This window comes from Callithrix jacchus, chromosome 1 (genome assembly GCF_049354715.1).
Source record: "Callithrix jacchus isolate 240 chromosome 1, calJac240_pri, whole genome shotgun sequence".
In the NCBI taxonomy this organism is placed as follows: domain Eukaryota; kingdom Metazoa; phylum Chordata; class Mammalia; order Primates; family Cebidae; genus Callithrix; species Callithrix jacchus.
The window spans coordinates 15310206-15319747 of NC_133502.1; the positions used below are offsets into that span (position 1 = coordinate 15310206).

At 42.6% G+C, this 9542-nt stretch overlaps 1 protein-coding gene and 1 non-coding gene across 11 annotated transcripts in view; both read left to right on the forward strand.

Annotated features, from left to right (window-relative positions):
- Positions 1 to 9542, forward strand: part of CLYBL (citramalyl-CoA lyase) — a 287479-nt gene that overhangs the window by 18665 nt on the left and 259272 nt on the right. The window lies entirely within an intron of this gene.
- LOC118148062 (U6 spliceosomal RNA) lies at positions 2457 to 2563 on the forward strand. The gene has a single exon (XR_004734843.1). It is a non-coding gene; the product is annotated as a U6 spliceosomal RNA (small nuclear RNA).

Below are 9542 nucleotides of genomic sequence, written 5' to 3' on the forward strand. Positions count from 1 at the left end.
GCAGGGATTAGCAGCATTCAGGCTCCGCACACATTTAATGTGCTAATTGAGGAGCCCAGGGATCGGCCAAGGAAGTGACTTACAAAGGTGGAAACGGGACTGTTGACACAGGTGCATTTTATTAATTACTGGTTTTGGGAGAATTCGTCAAAATGTTAATATTTTGGGGGTTTAGTTTGTGAAGGATAAGAAACTTATCTTCACAGCCATATGGTTTATTACTTGAAGTGACTTTTTCCTCTTAAAAAATTTTTAAATTTGGGTTTTAGTAAGAACAAGCCATTTCTTGCAGAACTTATTGATTGTATTATGTAGGTAAATGGAAAAAGATTTCCTAGAACAACCTTTTATCACAAAGAATTCCAAAACATATCAGTAGTATTCAGAGGCACCTATGGCACATCTTTGTGTATTATTCAGTCACTCCTTTATACATTCTTCTGACAAGAATGGGAGTCATGCCTCCCAGACTCTGAGTCCCAGGCTCCGAGCATGACTGAGGCAGCTCCTAAGAAGAGAGAAGGGAAGAACATTTCCTGAGGATCTTTGCTGTGGCAGGTTCCAGAAGGTGCTTTGGCGCATCTCACGTGAGATATGGCCTCCTTTGCTTGCTAAGAAGCAGGCAAACTGTTGAAGTTTCTTATTAAGGTCTCTTAACAAATTAACTGCAGATGTAGGAAGTGAAATATTTAGTACACAGAGAAGTGAAGTCACCTGAAAGCTCCAAATAACTGGCGCTATTTAAATGTGCGGTGTGAGGTGGCTGGCTGCGTGGAGGAGGGGTGGCCAGTGGCGGAATAATTCCCCCACTATGGTGTCTTAGTCTTCAAGTAGCCAGTGCAGTACCTCGGCCTGTGGTAGATCCTGAGTAAATGTTGACTGAAATGAAGATGCCGTGGCCAGTGGTGAAGCAGGGGTCAGTGCAGTATGCTGTGGGAATACAGAGGCAGGGTGGCTTTTGGAGGGCACCTCGATCATTCCCACGGAAGCTGCCCTCTGGGCAGAGTTTAAAGGATGGCAGAGGGAAGAGTGTTCATAGCAGAGGGAACTGCATGCACAAGGCCCAGCAGAGGAGTTATGAGCAGGTAATTATGGAGTGTGGGATTCTCAGGAGCTGGGCATGACGTTAAGAATGGGGGTTGGTTGGAGCCAGACTATAAAGGGAATTCCAGGCCAGCCCAGGACCAACTTCAGATTTACATACCATTGGCAACAAAGAGCCAGTGGAGATGTTTAATCTCTTTCAACCTCCGTCAAATTAGCCTTTCGCTCTGTAACCTGGCCTAAGAGGTAGTCCCATGTCATTTGAACCCCTTGGCTTTCTCTTTTACTTAAATTACATTCACAGTTCACTGTGAAATCTAATTGGAATAGACAAAACGTGGTGGAACTCTGCAGCTTATGTGGCCAGTTCATCCTCACGTTAATGTACTTATAATGTACATTTAAATAGTGCCAGTTATTTGGAGCTTTCAGGTGACTTCACTTCTCTGTGTACTGTATACTTTGCTTCCTACATCTGCAGTTAATTTGTTAAGAGACCTTAATGAGAAACTTCAAACAGTTTAAATGTCAATTACCATTCCAGTAATCTACCCGTATTGGTCATCAGAATGTAATCCCAGGTGGATGTAATTTAAGACAGATGACATTCCAGAGCTTCAGTTACAAAGAATTTCTATATTTTGGGACTAATAAGCTGGCTCCAGTGGTGGCTACATTTGCAGGACTGTCTGCACTTATGACTCATCTAGCACTGCCTCTACTCAGAGCTTTCTGTCTATGGAATTCATACTGGTTTTGTGTTTGGGCTGATGCTTTTGAATCTGAAAAAAAGCGCATAAAAGTATGCCAAAAATGTAGTAAATATTGTGGATAATTTCATTTTTTAATCCTACACTTTTGAGAGGAAAAAAGTATTCATGAGGTACTTTACCATAGATTTAATTAATGGGATAATCTTTATTTCCGGACTCAGACATCTGGATTTGTTTGTTTCTTGCCACTGTCTCCTTTTTTCTGTGTTCCTTTCTTGTTTCTATTTTTTATTAAGATAAAATACTTACAGGCTTGACTATGATGATGAGTATTGTTTTAACAGAAAGTAAAATCGAAAGCATGCAGAATAAATTAATCTTGCATTTTCTTGGCAGGTTAGTGGGTGTTATATCCTTAGTTGTTTGTGCTACAAAGTAAATAATTTTTGGCAGCTGGTTTGGCTTTCACCACTTCTAAGCCTATGACAAATGGTCTTGAAGGATCTTGGTCTTAAAAAGGAAAATTTTTTGTGTGTGAGCTTTAAGTTCAGTTTTGTTGGGTTTTGAAGGCTTTTTTGTATGTAAGCCACTTATGTGGCATTTTGTTTTATTTGAATTTGAAATTTTTTTTAAGTTTTAAAACTAGAGTCTGCCACATGCAACTTTTTTTCACAGTTGGCATTTAAAAGTTAATTCGCTGTGCTCGCTTCGGCAGCACATATACTAAAATTGGAACGATACGGAGAAGATCAGCATGGCCCCTGCGCAAGGATGGCATGCAAATTCGTGAAGCTTTCCGTATTTTGAGAAATAGAAATTCCATTTGATCCAGCAATCCCATTACTGGGTATATATTCCAAAGGATTATAACTCGTTCTGCTATAAGGACACATGCACACGAATGTTCACTGCAGCACTGTTTACAATAGCAAAGACCCGGAACCAGCCCAAATGCCCATCGATGATAGACTGGACAAGGAAAATGTGGCACATATACACCATGGAATATTATGCAGCAATAAAAAATGATGAGTTCGTGTCCTTTGTAGGGACATGGATGAACCTGAAAACCATTATTCTCAACAAACTGACACAAGAACAGAAAATCAAACACCGAATGTTCTCACTCATAGGCGGGTGTTGAACAATGAGAACACATGGACATGGGGAGGGGAGCATCACACACTGGGGTCTGTTGGGGAGAAATAGGGGAGGGACAGCAGGGGGTGGGGAGTTGGGGAGAGATAGCATGGGGAGAAATGCTAGCTGTAGGTGATGGGGAGGAAGGCAGCAAACCACACTGCCATGTATGTACCTATGCAACTATCTTGCGTGTTCTTCACATGTACCCCAAAACCTAAAATGCAATTAAAAAAAGAAAAAAAAGTTAATTTGCTTTTTCTGTTTTTAAAAGATACTAAAAACTAAGGTTTCCCCCACTAAGCATTTATTACAACCTCTTTTAATAATGGAAAAATTAGTTTGTATGGCTTTAGATTGTTTTTCTCCCCAGGAGAAATAATGTTGCTAAATCATCTGAGAACTGCATTCACGTATTTAGCCTGCCATAAGTCACTGTCAAAGTGAAGAAAATGGCCAAAGTTAGATATACCTGCACATGTGAATTTCATGTACTTTCTGGTAATCAACTCTGTTTTAAAGGCTTTTGGGAGTTGTTTTCTTTCAAAAGCAGCCCACTGGTGCTGTATTTGGCATGTTGTGTGTTATTAAAACATCACATAAATGCAGAGGTACTAGAACGTGAAGTTTACAAAACCCATCGGAACGTTGGTACTCGTGTAGCTAACACAGTCACTTCTCCAGGTACAATCATCTTTGTGTTGTGAGCCTGTATACAAAACTGGTGTCTGGCATATCTGATTGGAATGTGAAATTTAATATTTTCCACTAGTTATTTCCCAACATGCAAAGTGAACCAATACCTGTTAACTGTATATATTTGAGTAAAAATAGAAAGGATCAGTTGCTTAATCAGCTTTACTGCTGTGAATTTAGGAAGTGAATTCACATCACCCCTCTCTCCAGAGAGACGACTTGATGACTTACTCTCGGTTTCTTTAAGTGACATTGTAGACCCTGTTTGGATTAATCAGCAGCCTTGGGAGTTGGAGCAGTCATTTGCAATATCGAGTGGAAAAGTTGCTTGTGCTTGGAAGAGTCAGAAGGCCAGGAGTGAAAGATGTGGCCTCATCCTTTCCCTGGTGGCTCCTCACCTGTGAAGTTGTACCAGGGTGGTAATAAAAATCATAGGATCTCGTTTTATGTGAAACCATTAGCAGCCTGAGAATTCAGGACTAGCTGCCTTTCATACTTTAAGACACTGGAAGGTGTCATTTATAAGCATAGCGAGCCTGCAGGAAGGCAGAACAGGCTTGTAAACCGGAGCCCGAGGCTCTAGACAGCAATCAGTGTGTAATAGAGTTTAAAGTCTTAGGTTATCAGAATTACAAATGGACCTTTAAGTGTTGTGGGCAAATCCCAAGAAACATCTGTCTATAAAAGGCGGGTACAATGGCCAGTTATTTCCTCCTCATTATTGTGATATTGTTATTTTCTGTTTCTGCCTTTGTGGATGGGAGAGGAGGGGTGAGGCCTGTGCTACAAATATAAGAATAAAATTGTAAATATTTGTGTTAGTTGGTAAAAAGTTGACTATAGTAAGTGTCACAGCTAATGTGGGGATTTTTCACCTTGAAACAGTGACTGCCGCTTGGTTCCTGCTGCCTTGTTCCTCGGACTCTGAATTCTAAGGCTGGGGCAGGCATATGTGACAGGCAGAGAGAGCCCTGGAGTTGGGGGAATGAGGAAGTGTTTCCAGTTCCCATTTGGCTTATGCTTTGGAGGGTTCCCTGGTGTGGGGACAGCGTCCAGGTTCTTGGCCTGTGGGAATGACAAATGGCCCTGACATTGGGCTATCCCAGCTTCGGTGTTTCTGTTCACAGCCCTAAGAGTCGTTCTTTATCTGAAACCATGAAGAAAACTGGAAGATTAGGTAAGAATTCAAGAAACCATTCTGTAGATGTTGCCTCCTGACAAGTACAAGTGTGTCTGTTGAAATCTCAGTACTCCAAGTCCCCATCTATTTGCCTTCCACCTCCTCCAGGTGTTAGACATGTTACCTGATTGCCCCTGGTTGGCCCTCATCCCCTCCCCCATCTGGCCAGCGCTCTCCCTGATGTGTGGGGGGCATCCTCCTGCTCCTGGATCCTACAATATCCAGAGACGCTGGTTCCATCACTGCTTGTCTCTTTCTCGTGTCACTAGGAAGCATTTCTTCTGATTCTCATGGACAGCTCAAAAGGACTCCCACAGAGGGAAGGGTAGGCCTTTAATATTTCTGTCCTTCATCTCAAAGTCCATTTCTTTAACGTAGACACATGGGATTGGGCTGCAGCGAGGGGCCCCAGCCCAGGAGATCAGTGTTGGCTGGGTGAAACCACTGCACCCTCTGGGCCCTGGGCTCCTGTTGCTCAGGGTTCCTTTTTAAAGCCTACTTGTTAAAACTTCTTCCTTTACCAAGGAGATGTTATGCTTATCCTTATGAGGATCTCAGAGTGTTCTAGCCTCTTCTTGGAGAAGGTATTTGCTGGTTTGAAGGCGACCTCTGCTAATGGACCTGTTCAGTCACCAGGTACTGGGCCTTCTCCCATTGTATTGTCGAAGAGGCTCTGCTCACCCCCACCCCACCAGCTCTGGAAAGTACCCCAAGTTGGTTGGATGTGGCTTCTCTGCTTAGATAGCCTTGCACCCCTGGGAGGATGGGAGTCTAACCCGGAAGTGGATTGTTCTCAACCAGCAGAAGCATGTACACTACTGGATACAAAGCCCCATCTTTTTTCAGAAGCAGCTTGGAGTATTTCTTGTTTAACTCTCATGTAACCCCGTTAAGCAATGCTTTTTTCAGAGCGATACCATCCTAGTAAATTGTCAGATGCCTCTTTCAAATCCATTTCTTTTTTAAAAAAATCCTCTTTTCTGTTTATTCTGGAGTCACTCATCATGCAAATATTAATATATTTGTGAGAAGTGGTGTTCCTGGAGTTGAAGAAGGCTCTTTTAGGGCTGCGGGTCAGTACAGTCCCTGAAAAACATGACTATTTATAACACAGGCACCAGAGGGTTCAGAGAAGTGCTAAAAGTGGAGAAGTTGGGGGCAGGGGAGTGCTGCCAAGGATGAACTTTGCCTATTTCACAAGTTTTGACTAAAGTAGTTCTGAATAAGAAAAGCGTTTGATGAAATCTTACCTAGTATAAAGACATATTATTTTGGGCCTCTCTTTTTTCTTTCTTCTTTTTGTTCTTTCACCTTTCCCCTGTGACCTCCCATTCCAGCTGAGCCCTCTTGTTCCATCTGCCCTGTACTGTTGATCTTAACCCCAGCTCTGCCCTCTCTTAAATCCTGTTCTTATTCTTGGGGAAGACTACAGCCTCCTGAGCTGTTTCTATATGTCAAGCACTGCACTTTATATACGTTAATATTATCATTAGGACATATTCTTTTGCCTGTTTTTCAGATGAGGAAAGTGAGATTCAGGGAAGTTAAGTAACTTATCCAAATTTACATGCCTACTAAGGGATGAGCAGGAGCCGGACCTGCATTTCTGAAGCATGTTTGCCGAACTGCTACACTTCAGCCACCTACTTGGACACCTTTGGAAGGGAGGATTCTTCTACTGTTACCAAAAAGATATTAATAAAAATAAGTCCAGGTGTGGTGGCTCATGCCTGTAATCCCAGCACTTTGGGAGGCAGAGGCAGGTGGGATCATTTGAGCTCAGGAGTTGGAGACCAGCCTGAGCAACATGGTGAAACCCCGTCTCTACAAAAAATAGAAAAATTAGCCAGGCATGGTGGTGTGCGCCTGTAGTCCCAGCTACTTTAGAGGCTGAGATGGGAGGATTGCTTGAGCCTGGGAGGCGGAAGTAGCAGTGAGCTGAGATTGCACTACTGCACTCTAGCCTGGGTGACAGAGCCAGACCCTATCTCCAAATATGTATATATACACAGACACACACACATAATATATGCCTATATCACATACATATATAATATATATGTGTGTTCATATAATAAAGTGCCCATAAATTGAGGATTCATTATATAAAGGGATAGTCATATCATTGTAATGATGTAGCTGTTAAAAAGACTAAGGTGGCCAGGCGCGGTGGCTTACACCTATAATCCCAGCACTTTGGGAGGCTGAGGCAAGTGGATCACAAGGTCAAGAGATCGAGACCATCCTGGTCAACATGGTGAAACCTCGTCTCTACTAAAAACACAAAAATTAGCTGGGCATGGTGGCGCGTGCCTGTAGTCCCAGCTACTCGGGAGGCTGAGGCAGGAGAATTGCTTGAATCCGGGAGGCAGAGGTTGCGGTGAGCCGAGATCGCGCCATTGCACTCCAGCCTGGGTAACGAGCAAAACTCGGTCTCAAAAAAAAAGAATAAGGCATTTCCCATAAATGGTAGAGTAGCTTGATTGCACTAATTCCCCTGTATTATTTTATGTAGATTTGTAAGAGCCACACAATTTTTTTTTTCCTGAGACGGAGTCTTGCTCTGTCACCCAGGTTGGAGTGCACTAGCACGATCTCAGCTCACTGCAACCTCCTCCACCTCCCAGGTTCAAGCAATTCTCCTACCTCAGCCTCCCAAATAGCTGGGATTACAGGTGCACGCCACCATGCGCAGCTGATTTTTGTTTTAGTGGAGCCGGGTTTCACCATGTTGGCCAGGCTAGTCTCAAATTCCTGACCACATGATCCTCCCGCCCTAGCCTCTCAAAGTGCTGGGATTATAGGCGTGAGCCACTGCGCTTGGCCTCACACAAAATTTCTTTTTAAAATTACTAGTATATGGCACCAGAAAGCAAGCAAAATCAAGCAGAAACTGGAAGGGAATCTACCTCAAGAAACAAACTGGTGGATAAGGTTTGCAGGTTGGTAGCTTTAACCTGATAGTACTCCCAAAACTACTTACGTGGCCAAAAGCCACAGCCTTACTGTTTTGAGAGGTTAAAGGGCAGAGGTAGAAATTGGCAGAGCAGTCAGAAAGTTAGGGAAAGCCCAGAGAGGAGGTAGCTACAGAGGGGACAAACACCCCAATCTGCATGTGAAATGGAACAAATCCTTGGTTGGCCACAGAACTGTGTGTCTGCAGGTCTGATGAAAAAGTGGCAAGCTTTAAGCCTGAAAAAACTGAGCAAAGATCTTGGCTACTACCTGTCCTAAGGAAGACAGAACTTAGTATTTGTGTTCAGCCAAGTTAGCTGTCTGCTAGAACAAAAATCACTCTGCAGAAAAATGTGCAGAGTCCAGAATCTCTGTAACGTATCAATCATAATGTCCAGTGTCCTATCAAAAACCACTAAATAGAGGTGAGAAATGGGAAAAAAAAGTAGATAATAGAAGCCAAACTCAAGATGACAGAGATTTTACAATTAACAGGCAAGGACTTTAAAGTATCTACCATAAATATGTTCAAAGACTTCATAAAAATATACGTGCAACGAATGAACAGATGGGGAGTATCAGCTTAGAAATAGTAGCTATGGGCCAGGCGCAGTGGCTCATACCTGTAATCCCAACACTTTGGGAGGTTCAGGTGGGTGGATCACTTGAGGCCAGGAGTTCCTGACCAGACTGGCCAACATGGCAAAATCCTGTCTCTACTAAAAATACAAAAATTAGCCAGATGTGGTGATGCACACCTGTAATCCCAGCTACTAGGGAGACTGAGGCAAGAGAATCTCTTGAACCTGGGAGGCAGAGGTTGCAGTGAGCCAAGATCGTGCAAGTACACTCTAGCACGATCTAGGTCTACACTCTAAACCCTGTCTCAAAAAAAAAAGGCAAAGCAAAGAAATAAGGCCAGGCAGGGTAGGTAGGTATCTCATGCCTGTAAGCCCAACACTTTGAGAGGCCAAAGCGGGCAGATCACTGAGGTCAGGAGTTTGAGACCAGCCTAGGCAACATGGCGAAACCCTGTCTCTACCTAAAATACAAAAATTAACTAGGCATGGTGGTGTGTGCCTGTAATTCCAGCTACTTGGGAGGCTGAGGCACAAAAATTGCTTGAGCCTGGGAGGTGGAGGTTGCAGTGAGCCAAGTACTTCAGCCTGGGTGATAATGAGAGACTGTCTAAAAAAAAAAAAAAAAAAAAAAAAGAAGCAGTAGTAGCTATGAAAAAGCTGAAATGTTAGTGGTTGCAGAGGCTAGGGGGAAGAGGGAGTGGAAAGTGATTGTTTAATGCATATGGGATTTCCTTTTGTGACGATGAAAATGTTCTTGAGCTAGTGGTGATGCTTGTACAGCATTGTGAAATATACTGCATGATACTGAATTATTCACTTTAAAATGATGAAAATTGTGATTTTTATGAAAAGAAAGAGCCGAAAATACATGAACTAAATAGAAATGTTTAACAGTAAGCTCAATAGCAGAAAGCGTTAACTAAAAAATAGACCAATCTTATGTACTCAGTTTGAGGAAAAGAAAGATTGAAGAAAAGCAAATAGAGCCTCAGAGACCTGTGGGACAGTATCAAGCAATCTAACATGTATAGTTGGAGTTCCAGAAGGAAAAAGGAGATTAGGGAAGAAAAAATATTTGAAGGGATAATGACCAGAAATGTTCCAAATTAGGTAAAATATATTAACTTACTGATCCCTCAACAAACAATCAGCAAGATAAGTTAAAACACACACGTACATGAGAGCTACACTGCTGAAATCCAAAAATAAGAAAAGTCTTGAAAGCTGCCTGAG